At 47.5% G+C, this 23,035-nt stretch overlaps 13 non-coding genes across 13 annotated transcripts; all 13 read right to left on the bottom strand.

The window, feature by feature from the left end:
- Positions 1-1,786: 1,786 nt before the first annotated feature.
- Positions 1,787-1,858, bottom strand: TRNAP-UGG (transfer RNA proline (anticodon UGG)). Its single transcript has one exon. It is a non-coding gene; the product is annotated as a tRNA-Pro (tRNA).
- Positions 1,859-3,173: 1,315 nt separating this feature from the next.
- Positions 3,174-3,246, bottom strand: TRNAV-CAC (transfer RNA valine (anticodon CAC)). Its single transcript has one exon. It is a non-coding gene; the product is annotated as a tRNA-Val (tRNA).
- Positions 3,247-3,666: 420 nt separating this feature from the next.
- On the bottom strand, positions 3,667-3,738 carry TRNAP-UGG (transfer RNA proline (anticodon UGG)). The gene has a single exon. It is a non-coding gene; the product is annotated as a tRNA-Pro (tRNA).
- A 1,801-nt stretch (positions 3,739-5,539) lies between these two features.
- TRNAP-UGG (transfer RNA proline (anticodon UGG)) lies at positions 5,540-5,611 on the bottom strand. The gene has a single exon. It is a non-coding gene; the product is annotated as a tRNA-Pro (tRNA).
- Positions 5,612-7,419: 1,808 nt separating this feature from the next.
- On the bottom strand, positions 7,420-7,491 carry TRNAP-UGG (transfer RNA proline (anticodon UGG)). Its single transcript has one exon. It is a non-coding gene; the product is annotated as a tRNA-Pro (tRNA).
- Positions 7,492-9,302: 1,811 nt separating this feature from the next.
- On the bottom strand, positions 9,303-9,374 carry TRNAP-UGG (transfer RNA proline (anticodon UGG)). Its single transcript has one exon. It is a non-coding gene; the product is annotated as a tRNA-Pro (tRNA).
- A 1,801-nt stretch (positions 9,375-11,175) lies between these two features.
- TRNAP-UGG (transfer RNA proline (anticodon UGG)) lies at positions 11,176-11,247 on the bottom strand. The gene has a single exon. It is a non-coding gene; the product is annotated as a tRNA-Pro (tRNA).
- Positions 11,248-13,055: 1,808 nt separating this feature from the next.
- On the bottom strand, positions 13,056-13,127 carry TRNAP-UGG (transfer RNA proline (anticodon UGG)). Its single transcript has one exon. It is a non-coding gene; the product is annotated as a tRNA-Pro (tRNA).
- A 1,811-nt stretch (positions 13,128-14,938) lies between these two features.
- Positions 14,939-15,010, bottom strand: TRNAP-UGG (transfer RNA proline (anticodon UGG)). Its single transcript has one exon. It is a non-coding gene; the product is annotated as a tRNA-Pro (tRNA).
- A 1,811-nt stretch (positions 15,011-16,821) lies between these two features.
- TRNAP-UGG (transfer RNA proline (anticodon UGG)) lies at positions 16,822-16,893 on the bottom strand. The gene has a single exon. It is a non-coding gene; the product is annotated as a tRNA-Pro (tRNA).
- A 1,315-nt stretch (positions 16,894-18,208) lies between these two features.
- Positions 18,209-18,281, bottom strand: TRNAV-CAC (transfer RNA valine (anticodon CAC)). Its single transcript has one exon. It is a non-coding gene; the product is annotated as a tRNA-Val (tRNA).
- Positions 18,282-18,701: 420 nt separating this feature from the next.
- On the bottom strand, positions 18,702-18,773 carry TRNAP-UGG (transfer RNA proline (anticodon UGG)). The gene has a single exon. It is a non-coding gene; the product is annotated as a tRNA-Pro (tRNA).
- A 1,808-nt stretch (positions 18,774-20,581) lies between these two features.
- On the bottom strand, positions 20,582-20,653 carry TRNAP-UGG (transfer RNA proline (anticodon UGG)). Its single transcript has one exon. It is a non-coding gene; the product is annotated as a tRNA-Pro (tRNA).
- Between the last annotated feature and the right edge of the window lie 2,382 nt (positions 20,654-23,035).

Below are 23,035 nucleotides of genomic sequence, written 5' to 3'. Positions count from 1 at the left end.
GTCCTTTGAGCATTTGACGGAATTGTCCTCAGCGTTTGCACCCCCCTTAGGATTCGAGGCCAAGAATGCCTATTCCTGAAGTTTGTTCCTGCCGCTGAAAGCCTTGTCGGTGTATGAGCCAAATGAATGCCCCAGTCGGCACGCTCTGACTGTCTTCACAGGTCTCCTCCTCATCCCGAAGGTTGGTGGCCCATTGACATCAGGGTGGAAGGTGCTTGCGATACACTGTTCCTTCCTTCCTTCCTTCCTTCCTTTATTCCTCTTATGCTGTTTATGTAATAAGAGGGGACGATACACAGAAGAGAGAAAGTGGCCCAACACACTAGACTAGCAGTCTTCTGATCAATCTGCAGCTGGCAAGGTGGGGGAGAGCCTTTATTTTGCACCTGCTGGGATCTGCATTGGCAGAAGCTCTGAGGGCTGGGCCTTTCCTTTTGCCTGTAAAAACAAAAAGCAGCCCTCCTCCCTCCAGCCCTGAGAGCATGGGCGTGACACTGGAAAAAGCAGCATCTCCCCTTTGGTAAAGATGACCATTGCACAGCTGCTCACTCAGAGCTCGATCGTGCTCGATCAGGCGAGATATATTTAGGTCACCAGCAAAGTCTGTTCTCTTTTCTTGCGTAGGGTGAGCATTCACAGAGCCCAGCTTCGTTGACAAGAGTGCAAAAGGTGTATACTAAAAGCTTTCTGCTTTACTTGAGCGCCATGGCCGTTATTATATTTTGGCTGCTCCAAGCAATCTCTGTCCAGCCGATGCAAATTTCCAGCTCAAATTTTCCCAGCACTCAAAAAGTCCCTCCTCCCGCCAGCTCTGCTTTCAGGAAGTTCAGCAGAAGCAGTCCAACTTCTGTTCCCACTTCAGAGGAAAAGCTTTCTCGGGCCAGAGAAAGCCAGGGAATCACTGTACCGGCAAGTGCATTTCTTACAACTGGTAATCCCTCAGAACACAGAAATGAAGAAGCTGTATATGAAAATGTATTATTTCTTTGGTACACTAACCTATGTAACTAATATGGACCATTTCAGAGGACGGAGCGGACCCAACTGTGATCCCAGAGACCCAAATACCCAGCAGTAGGGAAAATAAATCCTCTCTGTGCTCTGCAACATTACATACACAAAATGCAAGCGCGTGCATTTTTTTATTGGCCCCATATACAGAATACATGTGAGGATGCTTGCCTTCCCAGTGTATTTCTCAAGCTCTTGAGAGCATATGCTATTTCCATGAGAACGCAAATAAGTTCATACTTTACATTTGTGTGTGACAAAAGGGGAAAAAAACTATTTTGTGTAAAATGCCAGCAGAGAGTGTTTCTGCCCGGTCTCGAACCGGGGACCTTTATAACCACTACACTACAGAAACAGCTGCTTGCTCACCTTTGTAGGGACTGGGAGAACAGGTGCAAAGGGCAGTGCAAGTGGACCTGCTTAAAGACTAATCAAATGCCTTGCGCCTGAAGCTCACACAATCCAGCCTAAAACATACGTCCTATCAAGCATGCGCACATATACAAGTATGCCAGCTGAGGGCCTATGCAGCGTACAGAGGGAAGGACATATTTCCACTTTGAGATCGGACGGCCAAAACTCACAAGCAAATCAAGGAATGTTACTGAGAGCTAACAGAGAACACAAAGTGCTTGTCGCAAGGACATGGCACGCAAAGAGGTTCAGGAAGTGAATTGTTCATCGACTACTGCTTACCGAGAAAACCAGAGAGTCTGTCCAATGAAAATAACATTGAAAAAACAAAAAAAAGGAGCTCAAGTTAACCACCTTGATTGGGCTCGTCCGGGATTTGAACCCGGGACCTCTCGCACCCAAAGCGAGAATCATACCCCTAGACCAACGAGCCACGGTCCTTTGAGCATTTGACGGAATTGTCCTCAGCGTTTGCACCCCCCTTAGGATTCGAGGCCAAGAATGCCTATTCCTGAAGTTTGTTCCTGCCGCTGAAAGCCTTGTCGGTGTATGAGCCAAATGAATGCCCCAGTCGGCACGCTCTGACTGTCTTCACAGGTCTCCTCCTCATCCCGAAGGTTGGTGGCCCATTGACATCAGGGTGGAAGGTGCTTGCGATACACTGTTCCTTCCTTCCTTCCTTCCTTCCTTTATTCCTCTTATGCTGTTTATGTAATAAGAGGGGACGATACACAGAAGAGAGAAAGTGGCCCAACACACTAGACTAGCAGTCTTCTGATCAATCTGCAGCTGGCAAGGTGGGGGAGAGCCTTTATTTTGCACCTGCTGGGATCTGCATTGGCAGAAGCTCTGAGGGCTGGGCCTTTCCTTTTGCCTGTAAAAACAAAAAGCAGCCCTCCTCCCTCCAGCCCTGAGAGCATGGGCGTGACACTGGAAAAAGCAGCATCTCCCCTTTGGTAAAGATGACCATTGCACAGCTGCTCACTCAGAGCTCGATCGTGCTCGATCAGGCGAGATATATTTAGGTCACCAGCAAAGTCTGTTCTCTTTTCTTGCGTAGGGTGAGCATTCACAGAGCCCAGCTTCGTTGACAAGAGTGCAAAAGGTGTATACTAAAAGCTTTCTGCTTTACTTGAGCGCCATGGCCGTTATTATATTTTGGCTGCTCCAAGCAATCTCTGTCCAGCCGATGCAAATTTCCAGCTCAAATTTTCCCAGCACTCAAAAAGTCCCTCCTCCCGCCAGCTCTGCTTTCAGGAAGTTCAGCAGAAGCAGTCCAACTTCTGTTCCCACTTCAGAGGAAAAGCTTTCTCGGGCCAGAGAAAGCCAGGGAATCACTGTACCGGCAAGTGCATTTCTTACAACTGGTAATCCCTCAGAACACAGAAATGAAGAAGCTGTATATGAAAATGTATTATTTCTTTGGTACACTAACCTATGTAACTAATATGGACCATTTCAGAGGACGGAGCGGACCCAACTGTGATCCCAGAGACCCAAATACCCAGCAGTAGGGAAAATAAATCCTCTCTGTGCTCTGCAACATTACATACACAAAATGCAAGCGCGTGCATTTTTTTATTGGCCCCATATACAGAATACATGTGAGGATGCTTGCCTTCCCAGTGTATTTCTCAAGCTCTTGAGAGCATATGCTATTTCCATGGGAACGCAAATAAGTTCATACTTTACATTTGTGTGTGACAAAAGGGGAAAAAAACTATTTTGTGTAAAATGCCAGCAGAGAGTGTTTCTGCCCGGTCTCGAACCGGGGACCTTTCGCGTGTGAGGCGAACGTGATAACCACTACACTACAGAAACAGCTGCTTGCTCACCTTTGTAGGGACTGGGAGAACAGGTGCAAAGGGCAGTGCAAGTGGACCTGCTTAAAGACTAATCAAATGCCTTGCGCCTGAAGCTCACACAATCCAGCCTAAAACATACGTCCTATCAAGCATGCGCACATATACAAGTATGCCAGCTGAGGGCCTATGCAGCGTACAGAGGGAAGGACATATTTCCACTTTGAGATCGGACGGCCAAAACTCACAAGCAAATCAAGGAATGTTACTGAGAGCTAACAGAGAACACAAAGTGCTTGTCGCAAGGACATGGCACGCAAAGAGGTTCAGGAAGTGAATTGTTCATCGACTACTGCTTACCGAGAAAACCAGAGAGTCTGTCCAATGAAAATAACATTGAAAAAACAAAAAAAAGGAGCTCAAGTTAACCACCTTGATTGGGCTCGTCCGGGATTTGAACCCGGGACCTCTCGCACCCAAAGCGAGAATCATACCCCTAGACCAACGAGCCACGGTCCTTTGAGCATTTGACGGAATTGTCCTCAGCGTTTGCACCCCCCTTAGGATTCGAGGCCAAGAATGCCTATTCCTGAAGTTTGTTCCTGCCGCTGAAAGCCTTGTCGGTGTATGAGCCAAATGAATGCCCCAGTCGGCACGCTCTGACTGTCTTCACAGGTCTCCTCCTCATCCCGAAGGTTGGTGGCCCATTGACATCAGGGTGGAAGGTGCTTGCGATACACTGTTCCTTCCTTCCTTCCTTCCTTCCTTTATTCCTCTTATGCTGTTTATGTAATAAGAGGGGACGATACACAGAAGAGAGAAAGTGGCCCAACACACTAGACTAGCAGTCTTCTGATCAATCTGCAGCTGGCAAGGTGGGGGAGAGCCTTTATTTTGCACCTGCTGGGATCTGCATTGGCAGAAGCTCTGAGGGCTGGGCCTTTCCTTTTGCCTGTAAAAACAAAAAGCAGCCCTCCTCCCTCCAGCCCTGAGAGCATGGGCGTGACACTGGAAAAAGCAGCATCTCCCCTTTGGTAAAGATGACCATTGCACAGCTGCTCACTCAGAGCTCGATCGTGCTCGATCAGGCGAGATATATTTAGGTCACCAGCAAAGTCTGTTCTCTTTTCTTGCGTAGGGTGAGCATTCACAGAGCCCAGCTTCGTTGACAAGAGTGCAAAAGGTGTATACTAAAAGCTTTCTGCTTTACTTGAGCGCCATGGCCGTTATTATATTTTGGCTGCTCCAAGCAATCTCTGTCCAGCCGATGCAAATTTCCAGCTCAAATTTTCCCAGCACTCAAAAAGTCCCTCCTCCCGCCAGCTCTGCTTTCAGGAAGTTCAGCAGAAGCAGTCCAACTTCTGTTCCCACTTCAGAGGAAAAGCTTTCTCGGGCCAGAGAAAGCCAGGGAATCACTGTACCGGCAAGTGCATTTCTTACAACTGGTAATCCCTCAGAACACAGAAATGAAGAAGCTGTATATGAAAATGTATTATTTCTTTGGTACACTAACCTATGTAACTAATATGGACCATTTCAGAGGACGGAGCGGACCCAACTGTGATCCCAGAGACCCAAATACCCAGCAGTAGGGAAAATAAATCCTCTCTGTGCTCTGCAACATTACATACACAAAATGCAAGCGCGTGCATTTTTTTATTGGCCCCATATACAGAATACATGTGAGGATGCTTGCCTTCCCAGTGTATTTCTCAAGCTCTTGAGAGCATATGCTATTTCCATGGGAACGCAAATAAGTTCATACTTTACATTTGTGTGTGACAAAAGGGGAAAAAAACTATTTTGTGTAAAATGCCAGCAGAGAGTGTTTCTGCCCGGTCTCGAACCGGGGACCTTTCGCGTGTGCGTGATAACCACTACACTACAGAAACAGCTGCTTGCTCACCTTTGTAGGGACTGGGAGAACAGGTGCAAAGGGCAGTGCAAGTGGACCTGCTTAAAGACTAATCAAATGCCTTGCGCCTGAAGCTCACACAATCCAGCCTAAAACATACGTCCTATCAAGCATGCGCACATATACAAGTATGCCAGCTGAGGGCCTATGCAGCGTACAGAGGGAAGGACATATTTCCACTTTGAGATCGGACGGCCAAAACTCACAAGCAAATCAAGGAATGTTACTGAGAGCTAACAGAGAACACAAAGTGCTTGTCGCAAGGACATGGCACGCAAAGAGGTTCAGGAAGTGAATTGTTCATCGACTACTGCTTACCGAGAAAACCAGAGAGTCTGTCCAATGAAAATAACATTGAAAAAACAAAAAAAAGGAGCTCAAGTTAACCACCTTGATTGGGCTCGTCCGGGATTTGAACCCGGGACCTCTCGCACCCAAAGCGAGAATCATACCCCTAGACCAACGAGCCACGGTCCTTTGAGCATTTGACGGAATTGTCCTCAGCGTTTGCACCCCCCTTAGGATTCGAGGCCAAGAATGCCTATTCCTGAAGTTTGTTCCTGCCGCTGAAAGCCTTGTCGGTGTATGAGCCAAATGAATGCCCCAGTCGGCACGCTCTGACTGTCTTCACAGGTCTCCTCCTCATCCCGAAGGTTGGTGGCCCATTGACATCAGGGTGGAAGGTGCTTGCGATACACTGTTCCTTCCTTCCTTCCTTCCTTCCTTTATTCCTCTTATGCTGTTTATGTAATAAGAGGGGACGATACACAGAAGAGAGAAAGTGGCCCAACACACTAGACTAGCAGTCTTCTGATCAATCTGCAGCTGGCAAGGTGGGGGAGAGCCTTTATTTTGCACCTGCTGGGATCTGCATTGGCAGAAGCTCTGAGGGCTGGGCCTTTCCTTTTGCCTGTAAAAACAAAAAGCAGCCCTCCTCCCTCCAGCCCTGAGAGCATGGGCGTGACACTGGAAAAAGCAGCATCTCCCCTTTGGTAAAGATGACCATTGCACAGCTGCTCACTCAGAGCTCGATCGTGCTCGATCAGGCGAGATATATTTAGGTCACCAGCAAAGTCTGTTCTCTTTTCTTGCGTAGGGTGAGCATTCACAGAGCCCAGCTTCGTTGACAAGAGTGCAAAAGGTGTATACTAAAAGCTTTCTGCTTTACTTGAGCGCCATGGCCGTTATTATATTTTGGCTGCTCCAAGCAATCTCTGTCCAGCCGATGCAAATTTCCAGCTCAAATTTTCCCAGCACTCAAAAAGTCCCTCCTCCCTCCAGCTCTGCTTTCAGGAAGTTCAGCAGAAGCAGTCCAACTTCTGTTCCCACTTCAGAGGAAAAGCTTTCTCGGGCCAGAGAAAGCCAGGGAATCACTGTACCGGCAAGTGCATTTCTTACAACTGGTAATCCCTCAGAACACAGAAATGAAGAAGCTGTATATGAAAATGTATTATTTCTTTGGTACACTAACCTATGTAACTAATATGGACCATTTCAGAGGACGGAGCGGACCCAACTGTGATCCCAGAGACCCAAATACCCAGCAGTAGGGAAAATAAATCCTCTCTGTGCTCTGCAACATTACATACACAAAATGCAAGCGCGTGCATTTTTTTATTGGCCCCATATACAGAATACATGTGAGGATGCTTGCCTTCCCAGTGTATTTCTCAAGCTCTTGAGAGCATATGCTATTTCCATGAGAACGCAAATAAGTTCATACTTTACATTTGTGTGTGACAAAAGGGGAAAAAAACTATTTTGTGTAAAATGCCAGCAGAGAGTGTTTCTGCCCGGTCTCGAACCGGGGACCTTTCGCGTGTGAGGCGACCGTGATAACCACTACACTACAGAAACAGCTGCTTGCTCACCTTTGTAGGGACTGGGAGAACAGGTGCAAAGGGCAGTGCAAGTGGACCTGCTTAAAGACTAATCAAATGCCTTGCGCCTGAAGCTCACACAATCCAGCCTAAAACATACGTCCTATCAAGCATGCGCACATATACAAGTATGCCAGCTGAGGGCCTATGCAGCGTACAGAGGGAAGGACATATTTCCACTTTGAGATCGGACGGCCAAAACTCACAAGCAAATCAAGGAATGTTACTGAGAGCTAACAGAGAACACAAAGTGCTTGTCGCAAGGACATGGCACGCAAAGAGGTTCAGGAAGTGAATTGTTCATCGACTACTGCTTACCGAGAAAACCAGAGAGTCTGTCCAATGAAAATAACATTGAAAAAACAAAAAAAAGGAGCTCAAGTTAACCACCTTGATTGGGCTCGTCCGGGATTTGAACCCGGGACCTCTCGCACCCAAAGCGAGAATCATACCCCTAGACCAACGAGCCACGGTCCTTTGAGCATTTGACGGAATTGTCCTCAGCGTTTGCACCCCCCTTAGGATTCGAGGCCAAGAATGCCTTTTCCTGAAGTTTGTTCCTGCCGCTGAAAGCCTTGTCGGTGTATGAGCCAAATGAATGCCCCAGTCGGCACGCTCTGACTGTCTTCACAGGTCTCCTCCTCATCCCGAAGGTTGGTGGCCCATTGACATCAGGGTGGAAGGTGCTTGCGATACACTGTTCCTTCCTTCCTTCCTTCCTTCCTTTATTCCTCTTATGCTGTTTATGTAATAAGAGGGGACGATACACAGAAGAGAGAAAGTGGCCCAACACACTAGACTAGCAGTCTTCTGATCAATCTGCAGCTGGCAAGGTGGGGGAGAGCCTTTATTTTGCACCTGCTGGGATCTGCATTGGCAGAAGCTCTGAGGGCTGGGCCTTTCCTTTTGCCTGTAAAAACAAAAAGCAGCCCTCCTCCCTCCAGCCCTGAGAGCATGGGCGTGACACTGGAAAAAGCAGCATCTCCCCTTTGGTAAAGATGACCATTGCACAGCTGCTCACTCAGAGCTCGATCGTGCTCGATCAGGCTCGATCAGGCGAGATATATTTAGGTCACCAGCAAAGTCTGTTCTCTTTTCTTGCGTAGGGTGAGCATTCACAGAGCCCAGCTTCGTTGACAAGAGTGCAAAAGGTGTATACTAAAAGCTTTCTGCTTTACTTGAGCGCCATGGCCGTTATTATATTTTGGCTGCTCCAAGCAATCTCTGTCCAGCCGATGCAAATTTCCAGCTCAAATTTTCCCAGCACTCAAAAAGTCCCTCCTCCCGCCAGCTCTGCTTTCAGGAAGTTCAGCAGAAGCAGTCCAACTTCTGTTCCCACTTCAGAGGAAAAGCTTTCTCGGGCCAGAGAAAGCCAGGGAATCACTGTACCGGCAAGTGCATTTCTTACAACTGGTAATCCCTCAGAACACAGAAATGAAGAAGCTGTATATGAAAATGTATTATTTCTTTGGTACACTAACCTATGTAACTAATATGGACCATTTCAGAGGACGGAGCGGACCCAACTGTGATCCCAGAGACCCAAATACCCAGCAGTAGGGAAAATAAATCCTCTCTGTGCTCTGCAACATTACATACACAAAATGCAAGCGCGTGCATTTTTTTATTGGCCCCATATACAGAATACATGTGAGGATGCTTGCCTTCCCAGTGTATTTCTCAAGCTCTTGAGAGCATATGCTATTTCCATGGGAACGCAAATAAGTTCATACTTTACATTTGTGTGTGACAAAAGGGGAAAAAAACTATTTTGTGTAAAATGCCAGCAGAGAGTGTTTCTGCCCGGTCTCGAACCGGGGACCTTTCGCGTGTGCGTGATAACCACTACACTACAGAAACAGCTGCTTGCTCACCTTTGTAGGGACTGGGAGAACAGGTGCAAAGGGCAGTGCAAGTGGACCTGCTTAAAGACTAATCAAATGCCTTGCGCCTGAAGCTCACACAATCCAGCCTAAAACATACGTCCTATCAAGCATGCGCACATATACAAGTATGCCAGCTGAGGGCCTATGCAGCGTACAGAGGGAAGGACATATTTCCACTTTGAGATCGGACGGCCAAAACTCACAAGCAAATCAAGGAATGTTACTGAGAGCTAACAGAGAACACAAAGTGCTTGTCGCAAGGACATGGCACGCAAAGAGGTTCAGGAAGTGAATTGTTCATCGACTACTGCTTACCGAGAAAACCAGAGAGTCTGTCCAATGAAAATAACATTGAAAAAACAAAAAAAAGGAGCTCAAGTTAACCACCTTGATTGGGCTCGTCCGGGATTTGAACCCGGGACCTCTCGCACCCAAAGCGAGAATCATACCCCTAGACCAACGAGCCACGGTCCTTTGAGCATTTGACGGAATTGTCCTCAGCGTTTGCACCCCCCTTAGGATTCGAGGCCAAGAATGCCTATTCCTGAAGTTTGTTCCTGCCGCTGAAAGCCTTGTCGGTGTATGAGCCAAATGAATGCCCCAGTCGGCACGCTCTGACTGTCTTCACAGGTCTCCTCCTCATCCCGAAGGTTGGTGGCCCATTGACATCAGGGTGGAAGGTGCTTGCGATACACTGTTCCTTCCTTCCTTCCTTCCTTCCTTTATTCCTCTTATGCTGTTTATGTAATAAGAGGGGACGATACACAGAAGAGAGAAAGTGGCCCAACACACTAGACTAGCAGTCTTCTGATCAATCTGCAGCTGGCAAGGTGGGGGAGAGCCTTTATTTTGCACCTGCTGGGATCTGCATTGGCAGAAGCTCTGAGGGCTGGGCCTTTCCTTTTGCCTGTAAAAACAAAAAGCAGCCCTCCTCCCTCCAGCCCTGAGAGCATGGGCGTGACACTGGAAAAAGCAGCATCTCCCCTTTGGTAAAGATGACCATTGCACAGCTGCTCACTCAGAGCTCGATCGTGCTCGATCAGGCGAGATATATTTAGGTCACCAGCAAAGTCTGTTCTCTTTTCTTGCGTAGGGTGAGCATTCACAGAGCCCAGCTTCGTTGACAAGAGTGCAAAAGGTGTATACTAAAAGCTTTCTGCTTTACTTGAGCGCCATGGCCGTTATTATATTTTGGCTGCTCCAAGCAATCTCTGTCCAGCCGATGCAAATTTCCAGCTCAAATTTTCCCAGCACTCAAAAAGTCCCTCCTCCCGCCAGCTCTGCTTTCAGGAAGTTCAGCAGAAGCAGTCCAACTTCTGTTCCCACTTCAGAGGAAAAGCTTTCTCGGGCCAGAGAAAGCCAGGGAATCACTGTACCGGCAAGTGCATTTCTTACAACTGGTAATCCCTCAGAACACAGAAATGAAGAAGCTGTATATGAAAATGTATTATTTCTTTGGTACACTAACCTATGTAACTAATATGGACCATTTCAGAGGACGGAGCGGACCCAACTGTGATCCCAGAGACCCAAATACCCAGCAGTAGGGAAAATAAATCCTCTCTGTGCTCTGCAACATTACATACACAAAATGCAAGCGCGTGCATTTTTTTATTGGCCCCATATACAGAATACATGTGAGGATGCTTGCCTTCCCAGTGTATTTCTCAAGCTCTTGAGAGCATATGCTATTTCCATGGGAACGCAAATAAGTTCATACTTTACATTTGTGTGTGACAAAAGGGGAAAAAAACTATTTTGTGTAAAATGCCAGCAGAGAGTGTTTCTGCCCGGTCTCGAACCGGGGACCTTTCGCGTGTGCGTGATAACCACTACACTACAGAAACAGCTGCTTGCTCACCTTTGTAGGGACTGGGAGAACAGGTGCAAAGGGCAGTGCAAGTGGACCTGCTTAAAGACTAATCAAATGCCTTGCGCCTGAAGCTCACACAATCCAGCCTAAAACATACGTCCTATCAAGCATGCGCACATATACAAGTATGCCAGCTGAGGGCCTATGCAGCGTACAGAGGGAAGGACATATTTCCACTTTGAGATCGGACGGCCAAAACTCACAAGCAAATCAAGGAATGTTACTGAGAGCTAACAGAGAACACAAAGTGCTTGTCGCAAGGACATGGCACGCAAAGAGGTTCAGGAAGTGAATTGTTCATCGACTACTGCTTACCGAGAAAACCAGAGAGTCTGTCCAATGAAAATAACATTGAAAAAACAAAAAAAAGGAGCTCAAGTTAACCACCTTGATTGGGCTCGTCCGGGATTTGAACCCGGGACCTCTCGCACCCAAAGCGAGAATCATACCCCTAGACCAACGAGCCACGGTCCTTTGAGCATTTGACGGAATTGTCCTCAGCGTTTGCACCCCCCTTAGGATTCGAGGCCAAGAATGCCTATTCCTGAAGTTTGTTCCTGCCGCTGAAAGCCTTGTCGGTGTATGAGCCAAATGAATGCCCCAGTCGGCACGCTCTGACTGTCTTCACAGGTCTCCTCCTCATCCCGAAGGTTGGTGGCCCATTGACATCAGGGTGGAAGGTGCTTGCGATACACTGTTCCTTCCTTCCTTCCTTCCTTCCTTTATTCCTCTTATGCTGTTTATGTAATAAGAGGGGACGATACACAGAAGAGAGAAAGTGGCCCAACACACTAGACTAGCAGTCTTCTGATCAATCTGCAGCTGGCAAGGTGGGGGAGAGCCTTTATTTTGCACCTGCTGGGATCTGCATTGGCAGAAGCTCTGAGGGCTGGGCCTTTCCTTTTGCCTGTAAAAACAAAAAGCAGCCCTCCTCCCTCCAGCCCTGAGAGCATGGGCGTGACACTGGAAAAAGCAGCATCTCCCCTTTGGTAAAGATGACCATTGCACAGCTGCTCACTCAGAGCTCGATCGTGCTCGATCAGGCGAGATATATTTAGGTCACCAGCAAAGTCTGTTCTCTTTTCTTGCGTAGGGTGAGCATTCACAGAGCCCAGCTTCGTTGACAAGAGTGCAAAAGGTGTATACTAAAAGCTTTCTGCTTTACTTGAGCGCCATGGCCGTTATTATATTTTGGCTGCTCCAAGCAATCTCTGTCCAGCCGATGCAAATTTCCAGCTCAAATTTTCCCAGCACTCAAAAAGTCCCTCCTCCCTCCAGCTCTGCTTTCAGGAAGTTCAGCAGAAGCAGTCCAACTTCTGTTCCCACTTCAGAGGAAAAGCTTTCTCGGGCCAGAGAAAGCCAGGGAATCACTGTACCGGCAAGTGCATTTCTTACAACTGGTAATCCCTCAGAACACAGAAATGAAGAAGCTGTATATGAAAATGTATTATTTCTTTGGTACACTAACCTATGTAACTAATATGGACCATTTCAGAGGACGGAGCGGACCCAACTGTGATCCCAGAGACCCAAATACCCAGCAGTAGGGAAAATAAATCCTCTCTGTGCTCTGCAACATTACATACACAAAATGCAAGCGCGTGCATTTTTTTATTGGCCCCATATACAGAATACATGTGAGGATGCTTGCCTTCCCAGTGTATTTCTCAAGCTCTTGAGAGCATATGCTATTTCCATGAGAACGCAAATAAGTTCATACTTTACATTTGTGTGTGACAAAAGGGGAAAAAAACTATTTTGTGTAAAATGCCAGCAGAGAGTGTTTCTGCCCGGTCTCGAACCGGGGACCTTTCGCGTGTGAGGCGACCGTGATAACCACTACACTACAGAAACAGCTGCTTGCTCACCTTTGTAGGGACTGGGAGAACAGGTGCAAAGGGCAGTGCAAGTGGACCTGCTTAAAGACTAATCAAATGCCTTGCGCCTGAAGCTCACACAATCCAGCCTAAAACATACGTCCTATCAAGCATGCGCACATATACAAGTATGCCAGCTGAGGGCCTATGCAGCGTACAGAGGGAAGGACATATTTCCACTTTGAGATCGGACGGCCAAAACTCACAAGCAAATCAAGGAATGTTACTGAGAGCTAACAGAGAACACAAAGTGCTTGTCGCAAGGACATGGCACGCAAAGAGGTTCAGGAAGTGAATTGTTCATCGACTACTGCTTACCGAGAAAACCAGAGAGTCTGTCCAATGAAAATAACATTGAAAAAACAAAAAAAAGGAGCTCAAGTTAACCACCTTGATTGGGCTCGTCCGGGATTTGAACCCGGGACCTCTCGCACCCAAAGCGAGAATCATACCCCTAGACCAACGAGCCACGGTCCTTTGAGCATTTGACGGAATTGTCCTCAGCGTTTGCACCCCCCTTAGGATTCGAGGCCAAGAATGCCTTTTCCTGAAGTTTGTTCCTGCCGCTGAAAGCCTTGTCGGTGTATGAGCCAAATGAATGCCCCAGTCGGCACGCTCTGACTGTCTTCACAGGTCTCCTCCTCATCCCGAAGGTTGGTGGCCCATTGACATCAGGGTGGAAGGTGCTTGCGATACACTGTTCCTTCCTTCCTTCCTTCCTTCCTTTATTCCTCTTATGCTGTTTATGTAATAAGAGGGGACGATACACAGAAGAGAGAAAGTGGCCCAACACACTAGACTAGCAGTCTTCTGATCAATCTGCAGCTGGCAAGGTGGGGGAGAGCCTTTATTTTGCACCTGCTGGGATCTGCATTGGCAGAAGCTCTGAGGGCTGGGCCTTTCCTTTTGCCTGTAAAAACAAAAAGCAGCCCTCCTCCCTCCAGCCCTGAGAGCATGGGCGTGACACTGGAAAAAGCAGCATCTCCCCTTTGGTAAAGATGACCATTGCACAGCTGCTCACTCAGAGCTCGATCGTGCTCGATCAGGCTCGATCAGGCGAGATATATTTAGGTCACCAGCAAAGTCTGTTCTCTTTTCTTGCGTAGGGTGAGCATTCACAGAGCCCAGCTTCGTTGACAAGAGTGCAAAAGGTGTATACTAAAAGCTTTCTGCTTTACTTGAGCGCCATGGCCGTTATTATATTTTGGCTGCTCCAAGCAATCTCTGTCCAGCCGATGCAAATTTCCAGCTCAAATTTTCCCAGCACTCAAAAAGTCCCTCCTCCCGCCAGCTCTGCTTTCAGGAAGTTCAGCAGAAGCAGTCCAACTTCTGTTCCCACTTCAGAGGAAAAGCTTTCTCGGGCCAGAGAAAGCCAGGGAATCACTGTACCGGCAAGTGCATTTCTTACAACTGGTAATCCCTCAGAACACAGAAATGAAGAAGCTGTATATGAAAATGTATTATTTCTTTGGTACACTAACCTATGTAACTAATATGGACCATTTCAGAGGACGGAGCGGACCCAACTGTGATCCCAGAGACCCAAATACCCAGCAGTAGGGAAAATAAATCCTCTCTGTGCTCTGCAACATTACATACACAAAATGCAAGCGCGTGCATTTTTTTATTGGCCCCATATACAGAATACATGTGAGGATGCTTGCCTTCCCAGTGTATTTCTCAAGCTCTTGAGAGCATATGCTATTTCCATGGGAACGCAAATAAGTTCATACTTTACATTTGTGTGTGACAAAAGGGGAAAAAAACTATTTTGTGTAAAATGCCAGCAGAGAGTGTTTCTGCCCGGTCTCGAACCGGGGACCTTTCGCGTGTGCGTGATAACCACTACACTACAGAAACAGCTGCTTGCTCACCTTTGTAGGGACTGGGAGAACAGGTGCAAAGGGCAGTGCAAGTGGACCTGCTTAAAGACTAATCAAATGCCTTGCGCCTGAAGCTCACACAATCCAGCCTAAAACATACGTCCTATCAAGCATGCGCACATATACAAGTATGCCAGCTGAGGGCCTATGCAGCGTACAGAGGGAAGGACATATTTCCACTTTGAGATCGGACGGCCAAAACTCACAAGCAAATCAAGGAATGTTACTGAGAGCTAACAGAGAACACAAAGTGCTTGTCGCAAGGACATGGCACGCAAAGAGGTTCAGGAAGTGAATTGTTCATCGACTACTGCTTACCGAGAAAACCAGAGAGTCTGTCCAATGAAAATAACATTGAAAAAACAAAAAAAAGGAGCTCAAGTTAACCACCTTGATTGGGCTCGTCCGGGATTTGAACCCGGGACCTCTCGCACCCAAAGCGAGAATCATACCCCTAGACCAACGAGCCACGGTCCTTTGAGCATTTGACGGAATTGTCCTCAGCGTTTGCACCCCCCTTAGGATTCGAGGCCAAGAATGCCTATTCCTGAAGTTTGTTCCTGCCGCTGAAAGCCTTGTCGGTGTATGAGCCAAATGAATGCCCCAGTCGGCACGCTCTGACTGTCTTCACAGGTCTCCTCCTCATCCCGAAGGTTGGTGGCCCATTGACATCAGGGTGGAAGGTGCTTGCGATACACTGTTCCTTCCTTCCTTCCTTCCTTCCTTTATTCCTCTTATGCTGTTTATGTAATAAGAGGGGACGATACACAGAAGAGAGAAAGTGGCCCAACACACTAGACTAGCAGTCTTCTGATCAATCTGCAGCTGGCAAGGTGGGGGAGAGCCTTTATTTTGCACCTGCTGGGATCTGCATTGGCAGAAGCTCTGAGGGCTGGGCCTTTCCTTTTGCCTGTAAAAACAAAAAGCAGCCCTCCTCCCTCCAGCCCTGAGAGCATGGGCGTGACACTGGAAAAAGCAGCATCTCCCCTTTGGTAAAGATGACCATTGCACAGCTGCTCACTCAGAGCTCGATCGTGCTCGATCAGGCTCGATCAGGCGAGATATATTTAGGTCACCAGCAAAGTCTGTTCTCTTTTCTTGCGTAGGGTGAGCATTCACAGAGCCCAGCTTCGTTGACAAGAGTGCAAAAGGTGTATACTAAAAGCTTTCTGCTTTACTTGAGCGCCATGCCCGTTATTATATTTTGGCTGCTCCAAGCAATCTCTGTCCAGCCGATGCAAATTTCCAGCTCAAATTTTCCCAGCACTCAAAAAGTCCCTCCTCCCGCCAGCTCTGCTTTCAGGAAGTTCAGCAGAAGCAGTCCAACTTCTGTTCCCACTTCAGAGGAAAAGCTTTCTCGGGCCAGAGAAAGCCAGGGAATCACTGTACCGGCAAGTGCATTTCTTACAACTGGTAATCCCTCAGAACACAGAAATGAAGAAGCTGTATATGAAAATGTATTATTTCTTTGGTACACTAACCTATGTAACTAATATGGACCATTTCAGAGGACGGAGCGGACCCAACTGTGATCCCAGAGACCCAAATACCCAGCAGTAGGGAAAATAAATCCTCTCTGTGCTCTGCAACATTACATACACAAAATGCAAGCGCGTGCATTTTTTTATTGGCCCCATATACAGAATACATGTGAGGATGCTTGCCTTCCCAGTGTATTTCTCAAGCTCTTGAGAGCATATGCTATTTCCATGGGAACGCAAATAAGTTCATACTTTACATTTGTGTGTGACAAAAGGGGAAAAAAACTATTTTGTGTAAAATGCCAGCAGAGAGTGTTTCTGCCCGGTCTCGAACCGGGGACCTTTCGCGTGTGCGTGATAACCACTACACTACAGAAACAGCTGCTTGCTCACCTTTGTAGGGACTGGGAGAACAGGTGCAAAGGGCAGTGCAAGTGGACCTGCTTAAAGACTAATCAAATGCCTTGCGCCTGAAGCTCACACAATCCAGCCTAAAACATACGTCCTATCAAGCATGCGCACATATACAAGTATGCCAGCTGAGGGCCTATGCAGCGTACAGAGGGAAGGACATATTTCCACTTTGAGATCGGACGGCCAAAACTCACAAGCAAATCAAGGAATGTTACTGAGAGCTAACAGAGAACACAAAGTGCTTGTCGCAAGGACATGGCACGCAAAGAGGTTCAGGAAGTGAATTGTTCATCGACTACTGCTTACCGAGAAAACCAGAGAGTCTGTCCAATGAAAATAACATTGAAAAAACAAAAAAAAGGAGCTCAAGTTAACCACCTTGATTGGGCTCGTCCGGGATTTGAACCCGGGACCTCTCGCACCCAAAGCGAGAATCATACCCCTAGACCAACGAGCCACGGTCCTTTGAGCATTTGACGGAATTGTCCTCAGCGTTTGCACCCCCCTTAGGATTCGAGGCCAAGAATGCCTATTCCTGAAGTTTGTTCCTGCCGCTGAAAGCCTTGTCGGTGTATGAGCCAAATGAATGCCCCAGTCGGCACGCTCTGACTGTCTTCACAGGTCTCCTCCTCATCCCGAAGGTTGGTGGCCCATTGACATCAGGGTGGAAGGTGCTTGCGATACACTGTTCCTTCCTTCCTTCCTTCCTTCCTTTATTCCTCTTATGCTGTTTATGTAATAAGAGGGGACGATACACAGAAGAGAGAAAGTGGCCCAACACACTAGACTAGCAGTCTTCTGATCAATCTGCAGCTGGCAAGGTGGGGGAGAGCCTTTATTTTGCACCTGCTGGGATCTGCATTGGCAGAAGCTCTGAGGGCTGGGCCTTTCCTTTTGCCTGTAAAAACAAAAAGCAGCCCTCCTCCCTCCAGCCCTGAGAGCATGGGCGTGACACTGGAAAAAGCAGCATCTCCCCTTTGGTAAAGATGACCATTGCACAGCTGCTCACTCAGAGCTCGATCGTGCTCGATCAGGCGAGATATATTTAGGTCACCAGCAAAGTCTGTTCTCTTTTCTTGCGTAGGGTGAGCATTCACAGAGCCCAGCTTCGTTGACAAGAGTGCAAAAGGTGTATACTAAAAGCTTTCTGCTTTACTTGAGCGCCATGGCCGTTATTATATTTTGGCTGCTCCAAGCAATCTCTGTCCAGCCGATGCAAATTTCCAGCTCAAATTTTCCCAGCACTCAAAAAGTCCCTCCTCCCGCCAGCTCTGCTTTCAGGAAGTTCAGCAGAAGCAGTCCAACTTCTGTTCCCACTTCAGAGGAAAAGCTTTCTCGGGCCAGAGAAAGCCAGGGAATCACTGTACCGGCAAGTGCATTTCTTACAACTGGTAATCCCTCAGAACACAGAAATGAAGAAGCTGTATATGAAAATGTATTATTTCTTTGGTACACTAACCTATGTAACTAATATGGACCATTTCAGAGGACGGAGCGGACCCAACTGTGATCCCAGAGACCCAAATACCCAGCAGTAGGGAAAATAAATCCTCTCTGTGCTCTGCAACATTACATACACAAAATGCAAGCGCGTGCATTTTTTTATTGGCCCCATATACAGAATACATGTGAGGATGCTTGCCTTCCCAGTGTATTTCTCAAGCTCTTGAGAGCATATGCTATTTCCATGGGAACGCAAATAAGTTCATACTTTACATTTGTGTGTGACAAAAGGGGAAAAAAACTATTTTGTGTAAAATGCCAGCAGAGAGTGTTTCTGCCCGGTCTCGAACCGGGGACCTTTCGCGTGTGAGGCGAACGTGATAACCACTACACTACAGAAACAGCTGCTTGCTCACCTTTGTAGGGACTGGGAGAACAGGTGCAAAGGGCAGTGCAAGTGGACCTGCTTAAAGACTAATCAAATGCCTTGCGCCTGAAGCTCACACAATCCAGCCTAAAACATACGTCCTATCAAGCATGCGCACATATACAAGTATGCCAGCTGAGGGCCTATGCAGCGTACAGAGGGAAGGACATATTTCCACTTTGAGATCGGACGGCCAAAACTCACAAGCAAATCAAGGAATGTTACTGAGAGCTAACAGAGAACACAAAGTGCTTGTCGCAAGGACATGGCACGCAAAGAGGTTCAGGAAGTGAATTGTTCATCGACTACTGCTTACCGAGAAAACCAGAGAGTCTGTCCAATGAAAATAACATTGAAAAAACAAAAAAAAGGAGCTCAAGTTAACCACCTTGATTGGGCTCGTCCGGGATTTGAACCCGGGACCTCTCGCACCCAAAGCGAGAATCATACCCCTAGACCAACGAGCCACGGTCCTTTGAGCATTTGACGGAATTGTCCTCAGCGTTTGCACCCCCCTTAGGATTCGAGGCCAAGAATGCCTATTCCTGAAGTTTGTTCCTGCCGCTGAAAGCCTTGTCGGTGTATGAGCCAAATGAATGCCCCAGTCGGCACGCTCTGACTGTCTTCACAGGTCTCCTCCTCATCCCGAAGGTTGGTGGCCCATTGACATCAGGGTGGAAGGTGCTTGCGATACACTGTTCCTTCCTTCCTTCCTTCCTTCCTTTATTCCTCTTATGCTGTTTATGTAATAAGAGGGGACGATACACAGAAGAGAGAAAGTGGCCCAACACACTAGACTAGCAGTCTTCTGATCAATCTGCAGCTGGCAAGGTGGGGGAGAGCCTTTATTTTGCACCTGCTGGGATCTGCATTGGCAGAAGCTCTGAGGGCTGGGCCTTTCCTTTTGCCTGTAAAAACAAAAAGCAGCCCTCCTCCCTCCAGCCCTGAGAGCATGGGCGTGACACTGGAAAAAGCAGCATCTCCCCTTTGGTAAAGATGACCATTGCACAGCTGCTCACTCAGAGCTCGATCGTGCTCGATCAGGCGAGATATATTTAGGTCACCAGCAAAGTCTGTTCTCTTTTCTTGCGTAGGGTGAGCATTCACAGAGCCCAGCTTCGTTGACAAGAGTGCAAAAGGTGTATACTAAAAGCTTTCTGCTTTACTTGAGCGCCATGGCCGTTATTATATTTTGGCTGCTCCAAGCAATCTCTGTCCAGCCGATGCAAATTTCCAGCTCAAATTTTCCCAGCACTCAAAAAGTCCCTCCTCCCTCCAGCTCTGCTTTCAGGAAGTTCAGCAGAAGCAGTCCAACTTCTGTTCCCACTTCAGAGGAAAAGCTTTCTCGGGCCAGAGAAAGCCAGGGAATCACTGTACCGGCAAGTGCATTTCTTACAACTGGTAATCCCTCAGAACACAGAAATGAAGAAGCTGTATATGAAAATGTATTATTTCTTTGGTACACTAACCTATGTAACTAATATGGACCATTTCAGAGGACGGAGCGGACCCAACTGTGATCCCAGAGACCCAAATACCCAGCAGTAGGGAAAATAAATCCTCTCTGTGCTCTGCAACATTACATACACAAAATGCAAGCGCGTGCATTTTTTTATTGGCCCCATATACAGAATACATGTGAGGATGCTTGCCTTCCCAGTGTATTTCTCAAGCTCTTGAGAGCATATGCTATTTCCATGAGAACGCAAATAAGTTCATACTTTACATTTGTGTGTGACAAAAGGGGAAAAAAACTATTTTGTGTAAAATGCCAGCAGAGAGTGTTTCTGCCCGGTCTCGAACCGGGGACCTTTCGCGTGTGAGGCGACCGTGATAACCACTACACTACAGAAACAGCTGCTTGCTCACCTTTGTAGGGACTGGGAGAACAGGTGCAAAGGGCAGTGCAAGTGGACCTGCTTAAAGACTAATCAAATGCCTTGCGCCTGAAGCTCACACAATCCAGCCTAAAACATACGTCCTATCAAGCATGCGCACATATACAAGTATGCCAGCTGAGGGCCTATGCAGCGTACAGAGGGAAGGACATATTTCCACTTTGAGATCGGACGGCCAAAACTCACAAGCAAATCAAGGAATGTTACTGAGAGCTAACAGAGAACACAAAGTGCTTGTCGCAAGGACATGGCACGCAAAGAGGTTCAGGAAGTGAATTGTTCATCGACTACTGCTTACCGAGAAAACCAGAGAGTCTGTCCAATGAAAATAACATTGAAAAAACAAAAAAAAGGAGCTCAAGTTAACCACCTTGATTGGGCTCGTCCGGGATTTGAACCCGGGACCTCTCGCACCCAAAGCGAGAATCATACCCCTAGACCAACGAGCCACGGTCCTTTGAGCATTTGACGGAATTGTCCTCAGCGTTTGCACCCCCCTTAGGATTCGAGGCCAAGAATGCCTATTCCTGAAGTTTGTTCCTGCCGCTGAAAGCCTTGTCGGTGTATGAGCCAAATGAATGCCCCAGTCGGCACGCTCTGACTGTCTTCACAGGTCTCCTCCTCATCCCGAAGGTTGGTGGCCCATTGACATCAGGGTGGAAGGTGCTTGCGATACACTGTTCCTTCCTTCCTTCCTTCCTTCCTTTATTCCTCTTATGCTGTTTATGTAATAAGAGGGGACGATACACAGAAGAGAGAAAGTGGCCCAACACACTAGACTAGCAGTCTTCTGATCAATCTGCAGCTGGCAAGGTGGGGGAGAGCCTTTATTTTGCACCTGCTGGGATCTGCATTGGCAGAAGCTCTGAGGGCTGGGCCTTTCCTTTTGCCTGTAAAAACAAAAAGCAGCCCTCCTCCCTCCAGCCCTGAGAGCATGGGCGTGACACTGGAAAAAGCAGCATCTCCCCTTTGGTAAAGATGACCATTGCACAGCTGCTCACTCAGAGCTCGATCGTGCTCGATCAGGCGAGATATATTTAGGTCACCAGCAAAGTCTGTTCTCTTTTCTTGCGTAGGGTGAGCATTCACAGAGCCCAGCTTCGTTGACAAGAGTGCAAAAGGTGTATACTAAAAGCTTTCTGCTTTACTTGAGCGCCATGGCCGTTATTATATTTTGGCTGCTCCAAGCAATCTCTGTCCAGCCGATGCAAATTTCCAGCTCAAATTTTCCCAGCACTCAAAAAGTCCCTCCTCCCTCCAGCTCTGCTTTCAGGAAGTTCAGCAGAAGCAGTCCAACTTCTGTTCCCACTTCAGAGGAAAAGCTTTCTCGGGCCAGAGAAAGCCAGGGAATCACTGTACCGGCAAGTGCATTTCTTACAACTGGTAATCCCTCAGAACACAGAAATGAAGAAGCTGTATATGAAAATGTATTATTTCTTTGGTACACTAACCTATGTAACTAATATGGACCATTTCAGAGGACGGAGCGGACCCAACTGTGATCCCAGAGACCCAAATACCCAGCAGTAGGGAAAATAAATCCTCTCTGTGCTCTGCAACATTACATACACAAAATGCAAGCGCGTGCATTTTTTTATTGGCCCCATATACAGAATACATGTGAGGATGCTTGCCTTCCCAGTGTATTTCTCAAGCTCTTGAGAGCATATGCTATTTCCATGAGAACGCAAATAAGTTCATACTTTACATTTGTGTGTGACAAAAGGGGAAAAAAACTATTTTGTGTAAAATGCCAGCACAGAGTGTTTCTGCCCGGTCTCGAACCGGGGACCTTTCGCGTGTGAGGCGACCGTGATAACCACTACACTACAGAAACAGCTGCTTGCTCACCTTTGTAGGGACTGGGAGAACAGGTGCAAAGGGCAGTGCAAGTGGACCTGCTTAAAGACTAATCAAATGCCTTGCGCCTGAAGCTCACACAATCCAGCCTAAAACATACGTCCTATCAAGCATGCGCACATATACAAGTATGCCAGCTGAGGGCCTATGCAGCGTACAGAGGGAAGGACATATTTCCACTTTGAGATCGGACGGCCAAAACTCACAAGCAAATCAAGGAATGTTACTGAGAGCTAACAGAGAACACAAAGTGCTTGTCGCAAGGACATGGCACGCAAAGAGGTTCAGGAAGTGAATTGTTCATCGACTACTGCTTACCGAGAAAACCAGAGAGTCTGTCCAATGAAAATAACATTGAAAAAACAAAAAAAAGGAGCTCAAGTTAACCACCTTGATTGGGCTCGTCCGGGACCTCTCGCACCCAAAGCGAGAATCATACCCCTAGACCAACGAGCCACGGTCCTTTGAGCATTTGACGGAATTGTCCTCAGCGTTTGCACCCCCCTTAGGATTCGAGGCCAAGAATGCCTATTCCTGAAGTTTGTTCCTGCCGCTGAAAGCCTTGTCGGTGTATGAGCCAAATGAATGCCCCAGTCGGCACGCTCTGACTGTCTTCACAGGTCTCCTCCTCATCCCGAAGGTTGGTGGCCCATTGACATCAGGGTGGAAGGTGCTTGCGATACACTGTTCCTTCCTTCCTTCCTTCCTTCCTTTATTCCTCTTATGCTGTTTATGTAATAAGAGGGGACGATACACAGAAGAGAGAAAGTGGCCCAACACACTAGACTAGCAGTCTTCTGATCAATCTGCAGCTGGCAAGGTGGGGGAGAGCCTTTATTTTGCACCTGCTGGGATCTGCATTGGCAGAAGCTCTGAGGGCTGGGCCTTTCCTTTTGCCTGTAAAAACAAAAAGCAGCCCTCCTCCCTCCAGCCCTGAGAGCATGGGCGTGACACTGGAAAAAGCAGCATCT

This window comes from Ambystoma mexicanum, chromosome 2q, assembly GCF_040938575.1.
Source record: "Ambystoma mexicanum isolate Mex_15411 chromosome 2q, UKY_AmexF1_1, whole genome shotgun sequence".
NCBI lineage: Eukaryota > Metazoa > Chordata > Amphibia > Caudata > Ambystomatidae > Ambystoma > Ambystoma mexicanum.
Note: the sequence above shows the minus strand (reverse complement) of the source record. Positions and strands in the feature narration are given on the sequence as shown.